The 16472-nt window shown below is 32.7% G+C and overlaps 1 protein-coding gene across 1 annotated transcript in view; it reads right to left on the bottom strand.

Annotated features, from left to right (window-relative positions):
* The window catches only part of LOC129757713 (uncharacterized), a 56633-nt gene extending 54519 nt beyond the window's left edge, over nt 1-2114 (bottom strand). The window contains exon 1 of the mRNA XM_055755002.1: nt 1870-2114. The gene's annotated coding sequence lies outside the window, so the exon portion shown is untranslated. The remainder of the gene's footprint in view (nt 1-1869) is intronic.
* Between the last annotated feature and the right edge of the window lie 14358 nt (nt 2115-16472).

The raw sequence follows: 16472 nt of genomic DNA, 5'->3' as shown, positions 1-16472 counted from the left end.
CCATACAAAATCAGCGCCTCTTGCTATCAAAATCTATTTACAATGGAACAGAAATCCAACAATTTTAATACGATTTATATATTTTTCTTCCAGTCAGTGAAGTAAGTTTGTAACAAATATTATTATGGTTCGTTAAATTCCCTTTTTTTAAGTATAAGGCAAATGTTTAAAAACGCAAAAATCTGTGTTGATTCTTCTTAACTGTAAATGTGTAAAATTACGATCTCGATAACAATTTCATAATTATATTCTTAGATCCAGTAATGAAAACAGGTTAGCATTCCGTTTGTTCAAGTGTATTGAAAAAGTTTGAGTATAATTTTAGATTCCGTCGAACAACCAAAAAGCTATGCAATTGAATAATGAAACTGATATTCAATTGATGTTTAATAGTTAAGATGAAAAAAAAACTAATGAGAAATAAAGAACTCAGAAACAGCAAAAGTAAGAAAGCTGAATTTTGAAAAACTGATTATCGATATGATAAATGAACCAAAAAACGGAACTTTGAACTAGAGTTCACATAAATAACATTAAAATATTTTTTGGGAATACACTCAGAAGTCTTGATCAACATCTTCAAAACAAATTTGGATCAAATTTTTATTGTTTTTCTTCTATTTTCTGGATATTTTTCAACTTCAATTTTTGTAATTAAGACTTTATAAAAAGATAGAATTTCCCAAATATTTAAACTGAATATGTTATTATGACATTGACGAAATTCAGATGATTTCATCGTTCAAAATTTCTTGTGTGGTGAATTCTCAAACATGAATTTTTCTTTTGGGAAATTATTTTATCGGCTATATCGGTGAAATTTTATATTCTTTGAGAAAGAATATTTAAGAATTGAAAGATTATAGGCGTATAGAAGATTAGAATAAGATGAAAGATGTTGAAATTGAGCGGAAGGGTAATTTTAATTTAAAAAACTTTTCATCACATTTCATCGTTTTGTTCCTCACGGGCTGACTGAAATGTGATGAAAAGTTTTTCAAATTAAAATTACCCTTCCGCTCAATTTCAACATCTTTCATCTTATTCTAATCTTATATCCGCATATAATCTTTCAATTCTTAAATATTCTTTCTTGAAGAATATAAAATTTCACCGATATAGCCGATAAAATAATTTCCCAAAATAAATTTACGGTGATCAACTCTTCATTTCTAAAATGAATTTTTCTCTGACAATATTTTGATTGGTAACCAAAAATCTAGAAATATAACAAAATTAAGAAAAGTATATTTGAACTCTGAGTTATCATTTAACTTGAAATAAATTTGTTAGAAATACCAGAACTGGTACCTGGGTACCAACATTTTAGTGCCTTTAATGTAAAAAAAGATTTGGAAATAAGCGTACGGTGTAGTCATACTTTGCAATACATTTTTTGTCAACTCATTGTATAAAAAAACCCAAAACCTGATATTGGATTGATGATTATCTCTCATTTAAATGATGTTCCAAATTTTGCCTAGATGTTTCATTTTCATAGACAGAAAAGAAATTCCACATTTTGAAAAAGAAAATCAACAGTCAAATTTTTTTTGACATCACAAATGGTTTTTCTAATTTTTATATATTTAAAGATTTAATGTATAAGAAAGAAACAAGATTGGTTTAAAAAATAATGAAAGATTATCTTTTTTTTTTGGAAAATTTGGTTTTAATTCCCATATTCTACCGAAAAATCAGCTTTAATCTTAACAATTAATTTTCACAGAACAATCCCACCAAGAGTTTTGACACCAATTAAACTTTTTTATTCCCTTTCAAAACCTATTGCTATACCTTTTCTGGTTTTATAGGTATTTCGGTGGACGTTAATTTAATAAGCCGTTAATGAGTAATTGAATTTTCTACCTTTTCCAACACCTTCCTGAAACGTGATCGGAACCTCAATCAAGTTCCTCTGGTTTTTGCTCCCAGGATAGCTATCCTTTACAAGATAATTTCCACCTGTTCTTCACCGTTTAAAAAGCTCACTTTCACTCACTTCATAATTCACTATCGAAACCACTTATTCCACCCAGAAAGGTTCCCAACGAGCGCGACTGTTGAAATCTGGTACGACCCTTCCGAACAACCTGACCAAACCGTTCTGTTCCGTCACACCGTTTAAACCGAAATGAATCTCCGGCTCAGACTTAAAAACCAACAAACGGAAAACGCGCGCGCCATCGCCAGGATAAAATATGCACCACATCGCATCGTTCGGAGTAGTAGGTAGCTCTGCCTTGCTCACTCGCTCACAAAACTTTTCCGAAAACGGTGGTAGGTAAAGGACACACTTCAGGATTCGAGTTTTCATTCAACCCATCCAGCCACCCACCCACCATGCCACGCGACAAGTGTCTCCTCATGCAGGACGACGATGACGACGACGTCGACCAAGCCAAAGGAAGTTGGGGAGGGTGGAAAATCAGCGCACGACCGCAAAAGGAAAATCACACCGGCAAACAAAAAAGATCCGACAACAGCATCATGCTGGGCTCACTTTTACACCCCCTCTCTATCTCAAATCCACCAATTTTTATGCTGTTTTCGATGTTGCATCGTTCATTCCGACTGAAGCCTACACAGTAGGGTGGCAACTGATGGATAGAAAATTTGATCATCGAATTTAAAAAAAACCCGACAAGTCATGGAAAATTTCATTGATAAGCCCAAAAATTTGACTGAGCAAAATTGCAGGCCACCCGTAATTAACTTAGAAAAACGAGTGCCTCAAAACTCTCAAATTTTCAATTTTTAAACACAGAAAATCAACTAAAGTCGAAAAAAGGGAATAACATAATTTGTGAAAAATTACAGATATGTATAACACAAATGACAAAAAATTATATGCTATGAAAAATGGCAAATACCATAAAATGACATAAAAAAATGCCAAAACTTATAAAAAATACTGATAACTGTTAAAAATTAAAATAAATCGAAAATAATAAAATGACTAAAATAAAAAAAAATTATTAAGTTGATCGAGACAAAAAAAAATACAAAAAGGACTAAAATCACAAAAACGACAAAGACCAAAAAAGCAATGATGTTTTTTTCAAAAAAAAAACAAAAAAAGACAAAAATGACAAACATAAATGACATAAATGATAGATATACTAACAATAATCTTTTAAAATTATTTAAATTTTTATCAGTACCGTCAAATTCAAATTTAAATTTGTTTTTTTTTTTTAATATAAGCTGCCAGCTCAGCTTCGAACTGCAATACTAAAGAGATTAATTGTAATTTTCTTGAATAAATTGTTTTCCTGTTCTCAAAAACTTATCTCATATTTGCATTTTCAATCATTTAAAAAAATCTTTAATCAGTACTCTGTCTTTATTTGCTTCGAAAATACTTTAGTTATGCAAAAATGTATGTTTTACTTGGAATTCTCCCCCTCTTCCCTGTCAAAACCTGCTGTACGGTTTCGAATTAAAATAGAAACATTTTTCGTAACTAAATTATTTGCTTCATTAGTTTAACAGTTATGCCGTATGCGAAAAATATTTAAAAAAGTCTCCTTCTTTCTCTCTCCTCTCCCCTCTGAAAAAAAAGGAATAGATGCCTTCCCGATCATGAGAGCATATCAAAATAATAACTCAAACGTATCTCACCAAGATATTTACATCTGATTCAGTTATAATTAAGTACTCTAAATTTTCGATTTTAAGTTTCTCCAATCTGAATTATATCTTATTCTCATTGACAGACTTGAATGAGGTTGAGCTCATTTTCAATGATAAAGATTTTTTTCGGATTGTCCTAAAATCAAATGATTATATCACATTTTGATATACGTGCAACTTTTCATGAAACACGGACATCGAAGTCAACCCGATCAGGAGGGAAAAACAAAATTATATCAAGATGAGATATTTTGAAACTTATTTTTTCCTATCTAAATGAGTTATTTTTCAGTACTCGTAGGATGTTAAAATATCTCAAATTATATCAAAAAATCTATGCGGTCATAGCTAAATTATATCAATTTTAGATATGCTCCTTTCAAGATTATATCTCGTTCAGATAGCTTAGTTTGATATTGGGTAGAACAAAACCTATCAAAATTATAACTTATCAAGATATGAGTACTACGAGAAAATTTTCTAGTGGGATGTCAATAAACCACATTAATTGCTAAAACCATGCTCCATTTTCCGGATTCCATAAAATTGGATTCAATTCTATGGATCTGTTGAGCGAAACTCATTAATGTACGGTTTTGGCCGTTGACTTCGATGTCCGTGTTTCAGAAAAGTTGTACGTATATCAAAATAAGATATAATCATTTTATTTTGGGACAATCCGAAAAAAAAACTTCATAATTGAAAATGAGCTCAACCCCTTTCAAGTCTGTCAATCAGAATAAGATATAATTCGGATTGGAGAAACTTAAAATCGAAAATATGGAGCACTTAATTATAACTGAATCAGATGTAAACATCTTGATGAGATATGTTTGAGTTATTATTCTGATATGCTCTCCTGATCGGGAACGGCCCAAACCGTGCATTGATGAGTTTCGCTCTACAGATCCATAAAATTGAATCCAATTTTTGGGAAACCAAAAATGGAGCATGATTTTAGCATATAATGCATATAATTCCACTAGAAATTTTTCTCGAAGCACTCACATCTTGATAAGTTATAATTTTAATAGGTTTTGTTCTGTCCAATATCAAACTAAGCTATCTGAATGAGATATAAACATGAAAGGAGCATATCTAAAATTGATATAATTAAACTATGATCGCATAGATTTTTTGATATAATTTGAGATATTTTAACATCCTACAAGTACTGAATAACAACTCATTTAGATAGGAAAAAATAAGTATCAACATATCTCATCTTGATATAATTTAGTTTTCCCCTCCTTATCGGGTTGTATAAGTATGTATAACCCCCAACCATCTCAGAAATTTTTACCCGTTACAGTCCTTGAAATGTGAATTTGACACTTCTGACTAAAACCGCTATATCTCTCTTGCTTCTCAACCTATTTGTATAAAATTTATAGTTTTAAAAACCTCGTAACGTAACTAAATATGTCAGTTTTTTTTCTAAGACTTTTAATTATTAAAAAAAGAAGTGTTGTAGCTGAATAGTGTCTGAGAAACATATTTGAGCTACGTTACGAGGTTTCTAAACCTATACATTTTGAACAAATCGGTTGAGAAACAAGAAAGATAGTGCGTCCTAAGCGAGGAGTGTCAAATTGACACTCAAGACCTGATTAGGGAGTTTTTTTTTGTATGGGCTTTCAGGGTGCGCCCATGAAAAATGTAATGATGCAAAATTAAAGATTTCGAGAATTTATTGAGGGTCTAAGAAGAATTTTCTTTAATTTGGATTTGCCTGAATAAAGGTTGATATATCTACCCAAAAATGTCACACTACAGAAAATCTTATGAAAAACTCCAATTTTATCAAAAAATTCTCTTAAGACGAGTTTAAAATGTAATGTTATTCACCGAAATGAACACTAAGAAGTGGGGGGGGGTGGGGCTGGAGCGAAGAGCCTCAAGTGATTACTTCGAGAAATTTTCACAAACACTTTCGGTAAGCACTACTTACAGGATCGATACTCAACTAAACATTTTTATAAACATAGAGGAACGTGTTTCTTAAATTACAATTCAACCTTGAAAAATTACAGTTCAACTTGGAAAAACAGGAACTATACGAGCATTTAAAATGATAGAAAAAGTTTAGCTGTGTAACAGTTTTTCGAAGAACTAGCATCGGTATGCGTTCTGATTCCACGCAAAGGTATCACACAAATCATTTTTGGCTCTTATTTTTCGTTTGTCGTAGGAAATGTAATTCTTTTTAGATAGAAAATATTGTAAAATGTTTAAATTTAACTGTTCACTGCGAAAAAACTTTCGGTGAATTTTCAGTTTGAGAGATAAATTGGAAATATAGCTGAAATTTCATTCGCGTTTTTCTCGTTTGCACGTTTTTTCACATGAAACAATTTTGCTTGGAACAGCAGATTAGAGATAAGAGAAGTTGTATGAGAGTTTTTTTTCCTTTCTTTCTTCTTTAAAAATAGATGGAAAGGTCTCAAATCATCATAGAAGTATTTCACGTAGGTACCCTAATTCCCTATCACAAAAGATTTACTTTCTTTTGCTAAATTAGGTATAGTTATGCTAAAACCAGGCATTAGAGCCTCCTTTCTCCCTTTTCATCTTCCTACTACAAGGAATAGGGATGAGGGGTCTCAAAAAGTTCTAGAAACATTTCTAGTATCCAGTAATTCTCCCATGCCATTTTATTTTTCAAAAAAGCAATCCAAATCATCTTACAAGTATTTTTCGTGCTCAAATACTCTCCCTTTCTAAATGTAAGGAGTGTATTCGAAAAAAAATACAACACTTTGTTTTAGGAATAACTTTTGAATGCATGGATGGAAATTGGGGTTTTTTTTCAAGAAGCTACCTGGTAAGGTAATGTTTTAAATGTGCTAATTTTTGTAATGTACTCTTAAGTGTTTTTTGAGAAAGCGTTCAATGAAGAAATTTTTCGACTTTAATATTTAGGCAACAGGTGCGCCATCTATAATGCATACTAATTATCATCCTTTTTTTCAAAACAAGACTATATTTGATTACGTTTTCTGTTTCCTGAAGCTCCTCTTCAAATAACTCAAAATTTTGAATTTGGTCAAAGTTATAACAAATTTAGCCGATCCTTCGGCTTGTGTCCTCCTTCGGCACAAAAACAACATATTTAAGTTTTTATCACTCCAGCGCAGTTTTTGCGTAATGGCAAGATTCTAGATTCAACTTAAACACAGTAAAACCTCGTGGAACCTACTGACGTGCTTTGCAGAGAAAACGGTCGCATTTTGAGGCAATCTTCTTTGTATTTTTAGCCATTTATCGTGTCAATCGTTATGAAACATTGAGTGATTTGCAGTTTCCACAGATCGTTAGCGTCCTCGAGTATTAGACATTAAATTTTTCAATTTGTTCTCCTTGTTTATCTCCGAGAAATACAGGCGAGACTTGTCAACGAAAAGATTCTGGTTTGAAACCTACCAGGTGACCGCTAAAGAGTTCGTTTTGCTGTCCATTACGAAATTTTTCAAATTATATCCCCACTAGCAGTCCAAATATTTTGCGCACGATTTGACCACCGTATTTTGTACATTTTACCGGTGGGCAGCTTTTCTACCTTGTAGCAACGAAGTCAGGCTTGTTTATAAGTCAGCTATAGGTGTGTTCAACAAAACTCAATCGAAATCAATTGAAATGGATTGACGCTGTGTTTGTTGCCATCTGTCATTTTCTTATTTATGAATAAGAAATGCTGCAGCTGTGCGCTTTGAGGTTTCAGGATTCTTAACTTATAAAAAAGCAGCCGTTTTTCCTCCTTGTTTATAAAATAGATACCAACAAAGCATCGGGAAAAACTTGGTAAGTAAATCTCATAAACTTGTTCTTCAATTAGAAAGTGACCAAGCAATTGATAGGCATTGAAAATCGGATCAATCTGTAACTCGTTCATCGGATTCCTAACTAACGGCTATTTTATCTTTTTTTTTTCAGTAAAAAAACGATGTGCAGAACACATGAATTTTTTCGTTGTCTTCCTGCGCGTTCCTCATCCAAAGCCTGAAGATAAGGTTTCCGCCAAGATAGATGAGCTGCCAAAACAAGACGGTAGGCAGAAAAAAACGATTCCGAAAGAAACTGAAGGAAGTGTACTCACTCTTCCAGAGGCACCTGAAGTTCAAAAGCGAAAAAGGTTAGTATTGTGTGATGTTTTTCAGCAGATTATGAGAAAAAGTGGTGTTTTTTTAGTTTAGGTCCCTAACTAGAACACCAAAGCCGGCACTTACTGGAAACTCACAACAGGCCCGCGGATCACCTTCGTTTGACTGAGTGCAGATTCAATTCGATGGCATGCAGCGGAAAGTACGGTTGTTCAGCGAGTGGGATCTTAGCACATGTCGAAGCTGTGACTGTGGATAGACCGATCATTGCTGTTAAATATCTACCAAATGGCGACAAAACTCAAAAACAGCATTCAGTGTTTAAGTCATATATCATGTTTTCTTAAGGACCCCGGTGGAACACAAACAGCAAACTTCTTGAAAAAAAAAATTAATTTATTTTATATTCTTTTAACGTTAATTTTCATTATATTCAATCAATAAACAATTATACTAAGTATGTTGTATACGCTTTAAAACAAATGAAAGTTCATTTAATCCAATTGAATTGTTACGAAAAATGACTGTTATAATTATTAATGTTGGTTTTATTATGAGAGTTTTTTTTTATGAAAAAGAATGAAAAGTATCGAAAATTTCGTGAACAATAGTTGCAGCTTTTTAAAATTCAACAAAATATGTTATTTTCTGGTTCACTGATTATTTTTCATTTACGGTACTCAAGAATGTGCACCTCCATAATTCAGTATACTGTACACAGAAAGCTCGACCCTGGCAGATTAATTCTAGCTGGAAAACAACGCTCAGAAGAAAAACAACGCAAATATCGTTCCTTCCGTGTCACCTTAACCCATGGGAATATTAAGATTATAAATAAATTTCTTTTATAGTTCAAATTTTTTATCAAATGTTTTATTTTATCCTTATTGTTTAAGTTTCTTTTGATTCAGTACCGCAACTTCACTGAAAAATGCTACCAAAACTACACCACTGACACAGGGGGCCTTATTCTGCGACGCGAATGAAGTGACTCGGAGTCACATTAGTCGTAGTCACGTCACTCTAGTCGGGGTATTCCGAGAGGCGACTCACTCACGGTGACTAGTTCATTGCCTCGGTGGCTTGATGTTCATTTTGAAGTTCCAGAGACAATGAACCAGTTTCATCGGGTTCACCATGCGAACTGTCAAACATGTAAGGAACATTCAAAGCAGGTAGTGTGATATTCAATTTCTTGGATGACGTCACATTCATGAAGAGTTTGAAAATAATGTATTTAATTTTTATGTAATTAAACCAAATGTGGACTTAAATAAATCTAACAAATCTTTATCAAAGATGCTGTAAGTCGTCAAGTGGAATTCAAATTGTCTTTCGTTCTAGTTCATGTTGAGAATTGGGGTTTGCATTTTTGTACGTGATAAAATTTCAGATATAGATTAAAAATATTGAATAAAAACGTTTAATAGAAAGAGAATTCCAAATTCGAAGATCAAATTAAGATTGAAAACTGATATTTAAAATTTCATTCTGTATTATAGATTGTCAGTTAAATTTAGTTTTCGTTAAAATCCATGTTAATTCAAAATTAACAACCTTTTTAGTTTTGTTTGATTTCTGTATACTTTAGCAAAGTTTTCGTGTAATCAGTGGTTTAATTTCCGTTTAATTTCCGCACTAATATTTCAAACAAGAATTTTAGATTAACTTTGTAATATTTCTGATTCAGGTCTCAAAATTTATATCTTTATTTGCAATAAAGATAAAAAAGTTCAATTCAATTTTTCTGATTTAAATAAGACATTATATCAAATAAAAAAAAATATTCAAAATAAATTGGACTTGTGATATAGCTCAGTTAGCAAGTCTGTTGTCTGCTAAGGCGATGTCCGCAAGTTACGCTTTCAATTGAACTTAATCTTGGAAATTTTTAAATCAATCAGAACCCATAAATCGTTGAAAAATGTGTAGGTTTATTCTTAGATTTTCAAATATTTTATCTCTGAAATCCGGATATCTAGGAAAAATCTAAACTGTGATCAAACGGAGGATGATAAATTGATTCAATATAAGTTTTTTTAAAGCTTCTTAGTTCATCAGATATCAATTATTGATAATAAATAATCAAACAGGTGGATTTAATTTTTAATATTTCTTTTTAAAATCTGAATAAGCCAATGATTTATATACAATTGTTTTAAGTTAAAATTACTTATTTCCTTTAAAATAATCTTAAACTCAGTGACTAAGTTATGTTTTCCATAAGCTTTGAATTCATTCTATTGTTCGAATATATGAGCACTACAAGAAAACAATCTGTTGAAAAATGAAAATTTAACATGGTTTTCTTCAATAATTTTTACGTAGAGTTTGGATTTTTAATTTGTTTTTTTAATTATGTTTAGTCAAACAAATCAAATCGTGTAAAAGTTTTATGCTGTTGTAACGAGTTCGATAAAAAAAAACTCCAGCAATAAATATGTTGCGTTAAAAAATTCGGTTATTTGGTTATTACTTTAAACAGTTAATAATTCGATTAAGAAAAAATGATCATATATATAAAAATATGTGCATGACTGATTTTATTAAAAGTTGAAAATTTTCCAAACTTCTAATACATATGCAGAAACAAATATTGCGTACCTGAAAAATCATATTATTTTGTTGGATTGACATTTCGTTGAAGTTCATCCAAAATGACTTTTTCCCAACGTGTTTACATAATCAGGTGATGCAAATCAGTTTTTTTCATGCACAATTTTGCTCACTGGCCTTAAAAAATTAAAGTCTAAACACATTTTTATTTGTTTGATAAGTATTTTATTTTGTGTTAGCATCTAGGTCAAGTACTCTAGTTAGCATGAAAAAGTGATTTTTAGGTCTGTTTAGTTTCCAACTAAATTTTCACAAAATTTTGCTTCACCTTCCTTGATATTTCTATGGTTTTTGCCGCTGTATTCATTCTCTAGCTACAAGATGATTCATCTTGTAGCTGGCGGATGTATACAGAGTAAAAAATTGCTACAAAAATAAACGTTTAACGCTGCGAAAAGGTAATTTCTTTTGAATTGAATTTCTTGTTCAAATATTAACATGTTCAATTTATTTCAGATAAATTTTCTCCCTCAGCTACTGCGCCAGGGAAGGATGCAGACGTCCATGGCCTTGACGACGGAAACGGTCACCACAGCTCCGAAACTTCCAACTAGGCCAAACGCAGAAAACTCCCGGGTGCTGCTGGACAACAGAACAAAAGTGGAAAACCGGAATGGAACCAGCTCGTTCGGAGCACCAGCAGACAGAAGCAAACTCTTCCGGCTCAAAAATTTATAGAGGAATGGTGTTGGTTAGGAGGACACGAGCAAAAACCCCCATAAAGTGCCTTGTAAAGTGGATAGTTTTGTGGTTCTCAATGAAGTAAGAAGCAAATAAAAAAATTCTAAAATCTGAATCCGAATTTTTTTCTATAAATTGCTGTATGTGTGCGTGAAGAAATTGGGTTTCTGATTTAAATTTCAGAATTAAAATGTATTTCATTTAAATTCTGGACAGCAAAACTGAGAATTTTTGTGTGCATAAAAGAGTTGTTTTTAAAGTTGCTTATAAAGAAACAAACTTTTACTATAATTAGACCGAATTTCTAAGAAAACCTTCGTTGTATTATTTTTTAACATTTTTCATCTTAACTAGATATGTTTTGAATTTCAGTCGTAAATTTTTATTGAAATTGTGTCAAATTTAGATAATCTAATTTTTTTTTCCTACCGAGTCACTTGCAAAATAGGTTACGACTCCAAAAGTCACTTGCCACCGACTTGAGTCACGCCATTCGCCTCTGAGCATACGGTGACAGTGCATGCGTATTCATTCAAAGTCACATAAATTCATCCAAGTCACGGCATTCGCCTGCCAGAATACGGTGACTCTGAAAAACCAAGTCACTTCACGTCATTCGCCTCGCAGAATAAGGCCCAGGACATCTGGCACAGCACTGCCGACTCCACATAGATCGACACCCCTTTCAATAGCACCATTCCAACGCGAACACCACCTGTACAGCACGACTGGCACAGCACCACCGACTAAGCACGAGTGGCACAGCCCCACCAGCCACCGACTTAGTATGACTGGAACAGCATCACCGACTCAGCCAGCACCCGACAGAGTACACCGAACCGAATGATACCACACCACTAACACTGCATCACTGGCAGGCACCACTGACGCTGCACCGATTGGCTTCTCTTTCACTTGCACTGCACTGTTTACTGTATCAAAAGTTAAAAACAAACCAAATCAGCTGTTTTTGACAGTAAACAACTGCCTTTGTGTTAGTGCGATAGAAACCGATAGAAACGAATCCTGCTCTCGGGCTTGATCGATTTCGATTGGTTTCGATCGATTCCGATTGGCTTCATTGAACGTCAATTGGATTAGTTTCGATCACAACATTTGCTGAGTGAACAACAATTTACCAATCGAAATCGATTGAAACCGATTTCAATTGGCTGTTGAACAGAGCTTATATGAAACAGTCAGTAAAATTTATCATATTCATCTCTACCTCTATTGATTTTTTCGGATTGAGCTTGAAAAAAACTTCTCACATTCCTTAGCTTCATGGAATCAACCATCTTCACTTTCATTCAAATTTTTGCACACTATTGGATGAGACTCTTTAAACGATTTACCTTATGACTTTGATCAAATAGTTGATTTGCAGCTATTTCTAGGGCCCCCAACGGGACTTTTCTGTATTTTTCTCGAACCTGCCCAAAAAGTATGGTCAATGATCTTCAAAAACCACTTGACAGATTGTCACTAAATTTTGTACACGTACACATTACATCACTAGATAGTTTCCATCAATTTCCATCGATGCATTCAAAAGTTATTCACAAAACAAAGTGTAGCATTTTTTTCGAATACACTCCTCATGAGATCCCATCGCACCTCTTCCATCTCCCTCCATAGCCTCCTATGTCGAGTGCCAAAATTTATATAAGGGGGATATTCTGCAACTGGGATGCGAGCCCCTTTTAACAAATTCGAGAGATTTTTCAAAACAACAAATCATCTAACTATGTCAATACTCGTTTATACCTATCAGAACTCAGAAATGTTTCGATTACTGCAATGCTTAATGTTGATTGTACATGGGAGCCACTCTTTACGAAAAAATGGGAGGGATCTTTATGACAATATTACAATAAACTATCTCATTAAATGAAAAAAAAAACATTTTTGAAAGTGGAAGGAGTCTTTCAATACAGAAGATTTTCCATCTATTAAAAAATTTTACAAACTTGATAAAAAACACCGACAAACTTGTTTCTGTTGATTACTTGTATGCTACATTAATATAATATCCGAGCTTTTAAAAATTAAAGTGGGAAGGTTCTTCCAATACAATCATTTAATATCAGCAAAACTTGTTTGCAAAATCATTAATTCATCTCATGAAAACAAAACGCTTATGTTTATCAAATATTAAAATTTTTCGAATTTATCATGTATCTATTTGTTTTGTACAGGAGCCCCCCTTCACAAAAACCACCTTTAGACTTACAAAAAAATCTAAAATAACTGAAAATTGCTATTTCACAAAAATAATTAAAATGAGAGAACAATGACGAAAACGACAAAAAAGAAAAATATGTCCAAAAGTTGCAAAAATGACGAAAGTTACAAAAATGAAACAAATGACAGAAATGAGAAAAAAACCAAACTAGCAAAATGGAAAATAAAAGATAAAAACGGCAACAAATATGAGAAAAGACAATCATACAAGAATGACAAAAAAAAAGATAGAAATGAAAAAAAATAGAAAAACATATTATAAAAGTTACAAAAATGACGAGAATGACAAAAATTAAAATGACAAAAACGAACAAAATGACAAAAATAAAAACAAAAATGCAAGTTTAAAGTAAATGATAAAAATGACAAAACTACTCAAGTACCCATTAAACCGTAAATCTCATGTTTGTTTATCTAATTGTTCATTCACTTTGTATTTTCTTTTTGTTGTTTGATTGCATCCAAATTGACATTTTGAAAGCCGTAAAAAAGCTTTGACGATTCTCTTGCATATTTACAGGGCTTCAAAGCGGCTTCATTCTCACAATGCATAATAGCATTTAAAAACATAATTTACGACTAATAGACACTCACATGCTGATATAATACATCTATAATTCGGTTTATAACAGTACTTAATGGTTTGTTAGGTTACTAACAATGGAAACAAATACGATAGAAATGACACAATTGACGCATATGCCAGAAAAGACGAAAATGTTGTAAAAACAAAACGACAAAACTAACAAAAAAGAAGACAAAGGACAAAAATATGAAAAAGGATATGAATCATAAAAATGACGGGAATGAGAAAAATACAAAAACGAATAAAAACAACCTATTAAGTTCCAGTGAAAAATAAAAGGAAAAAAAAACAAAAGGACCAAAAAAATTGAAATTTAACAGTTTTGAGTACCATCTATCTTTGGCAACTTCTTGAATTCAACAATTTCTGTAAATTTGAACAGATAATATAACAACTATTTCTGAAATAATACAAACTTTGAATATTTGTTATTGAAGGTTTTATCTTTTTTATCAATTTTGTGAAGATTGCAAACCATTTAAATTAGGCCTTAAGAAATATCAAAGATTCCAATTGGACAAAATCTTTTTAAAAATTTTGTCAAAATTCCCGTATTTAGCATTATTTAGGAAAGTTGATGTTTAATGCAGTTTTAAATCACTTGACATTAATATTTTTTCGATTTCCCCAATTCGCTTACTCTTTACTTAGGTGGAGACAAAAAAAAAGAAAATCTGGAGAGCCAAAAAACAAAATTTTTTAGTGCCTTGAGACACCCCGAGACAGGTCCGATTGAGCTAAAATTTGACACAGATCTGTGATTTGTGCCAACCAACCAAATGCATTCGCTCTGTGTTTGAAGTTTGACATGTCCATTTTCGCTGCCACCCTACTGCTCAGAACACCCAGAACAACAACCCTTCCTCAACTCTTCGACTGTTTAACGCAAATTGCGGCAGCTCAACAGTTGTGAATTTTCTATTGTCATCCGGCTGCTCGTCCTCGTGGATATAGGAAACGGTGTCCCTTTCAAGGAAAAACGTAGGAACGTACATGTGTACGTATGTATGGACGAGTTCCTGGTCAGGATATGGAATCGTCATCATCATCGTCAGCGTCGTCGTCATCGATTCGGAAGGTGGAAGTAATTTTGTGCCGTATAAAATCAGCGACAACATCATTAGCCGCAGCCACGTCGCGTAACAATTGTCATCGGTAATCGGTGACGTGAGATGCATGCATCACAGAAAGTTTTCAGATGTGGTTGTAAACAATTTACTTTGAAAAAAATGTTAATGAAATAGAAATTTGGATCCTGGGATTCATAATACGAAATTGACAGAACAAATTTAAATTTTACAAATATTTATCCTGTATTCGGAATTCTTAAAAGTTCCTGGACTTAGTGAAATACCTACACAAGTATCACCCCAGTCTTTTTCTAAATCAAACTTTGTAAGTAACAATCGCATTTCAATCATGGTTTCTAAAATGTTACTTTTATTTTTAAAATGATTAAAAGTCAGTCATATCTTGGGAAGTTTCAACATAATCATCACTTCCCCCGAAAAATTTCCTTCATCCTTGGAACAGGGAACACTCATTCGGACTGACGCAGACACCTTCCTTCAGAATTTTGCCCGGTTTGCAGACGCACCTCGGGAAACAAATTGGAGTACAGACCAACCACTTAAGGGCTCGATTTTCACACGTTCGTGGTTCGCATTTGGCACAGGTTTCGAATACTGCATCTTCACCACCTGAAGTGAAACAGTATTTTTAGCAATTTTTTTTTAATAGTTTTTTCGATTCACTTACAATCTATAATAACGTCCTCTATTGATTCAGCCGTTGGTAAAAGCACAATTGACAATGCTAACATGTAAAACATCAACTTTAGATGCATGATTGATAGTTTATAAAAAAAATCGGAACAAATTAAAACAACAATAATAATTGTCAGACTGAAGTTATTAGACGTTACATGTGCAAACTATTGTTTTTATATAAAGCTTGACAACCGAATATGCCATAAAAACTAACAAGGTATCTTCACCAACATTGTCGCAGTTCTAACCATCTACTGCATACAAGCCGATATACGTATGTCCTCGAAGATTTTTTCACATTTTGAGCTTAATTCAGTAGGGGAGAATGAGGATACTTGATCACTGAGGATACTTGATTCCTTCGCTATATCTCGAAAACTGAATATCAAATGTTCTAGAAAAACGTGCAAAATGGAACAAAACAACAATGCTGTTATCTCAACAAATTTTAAGAATTTTATTTTAAGAATTATTCAACTTTATTTGAAAATTTTTACAAAATATGATATGAAGATTTTTTTTATCACTTTAAAATGTTTTCCACATGAAAAAATTAAAATGAAAATATTCATTCCTATATGTCAATCGTTAGAGAATAATATGAATTTTATAATGCCATATTTTCAAAGCAATAGTAAACTCTCCATTTTTTTTTTAAGTTTTCCAAAATGTTTGTTATGGGTTTAATTCAAGGGTGAGCAAGCCGCGGCCCGCGGGCCGCATGCGGCCCTCGAGGCCACATTGTGCGGCCCGCGAAGCCTTTCTAAAATTGAATCAATTTCTCGATTTTTTTTTCTGCGATAGATCATTAGTTATGATAAAATTCTTATTGACTGGATT

The sequence above is a fragment of the Uranotaenia lowii genome, chromosome 3 (genome assembly GCF_029784155.1).
Source record: "Uranotaenia lowii strain MFRU-FL chromosome 3, ASM2978415v1, whole genome shotgun sequence".
NCBI classification, from domain to species: domain Eukaryota; kingdom Metazoa; phylum Arthropoda; class Insecta; order Diptera; family Culicidae; genus Uranotaenia; species Uranotaenia lowii.
This window is presented reverse-complemented; position numbering and strand designations above follow the sequence as displayed.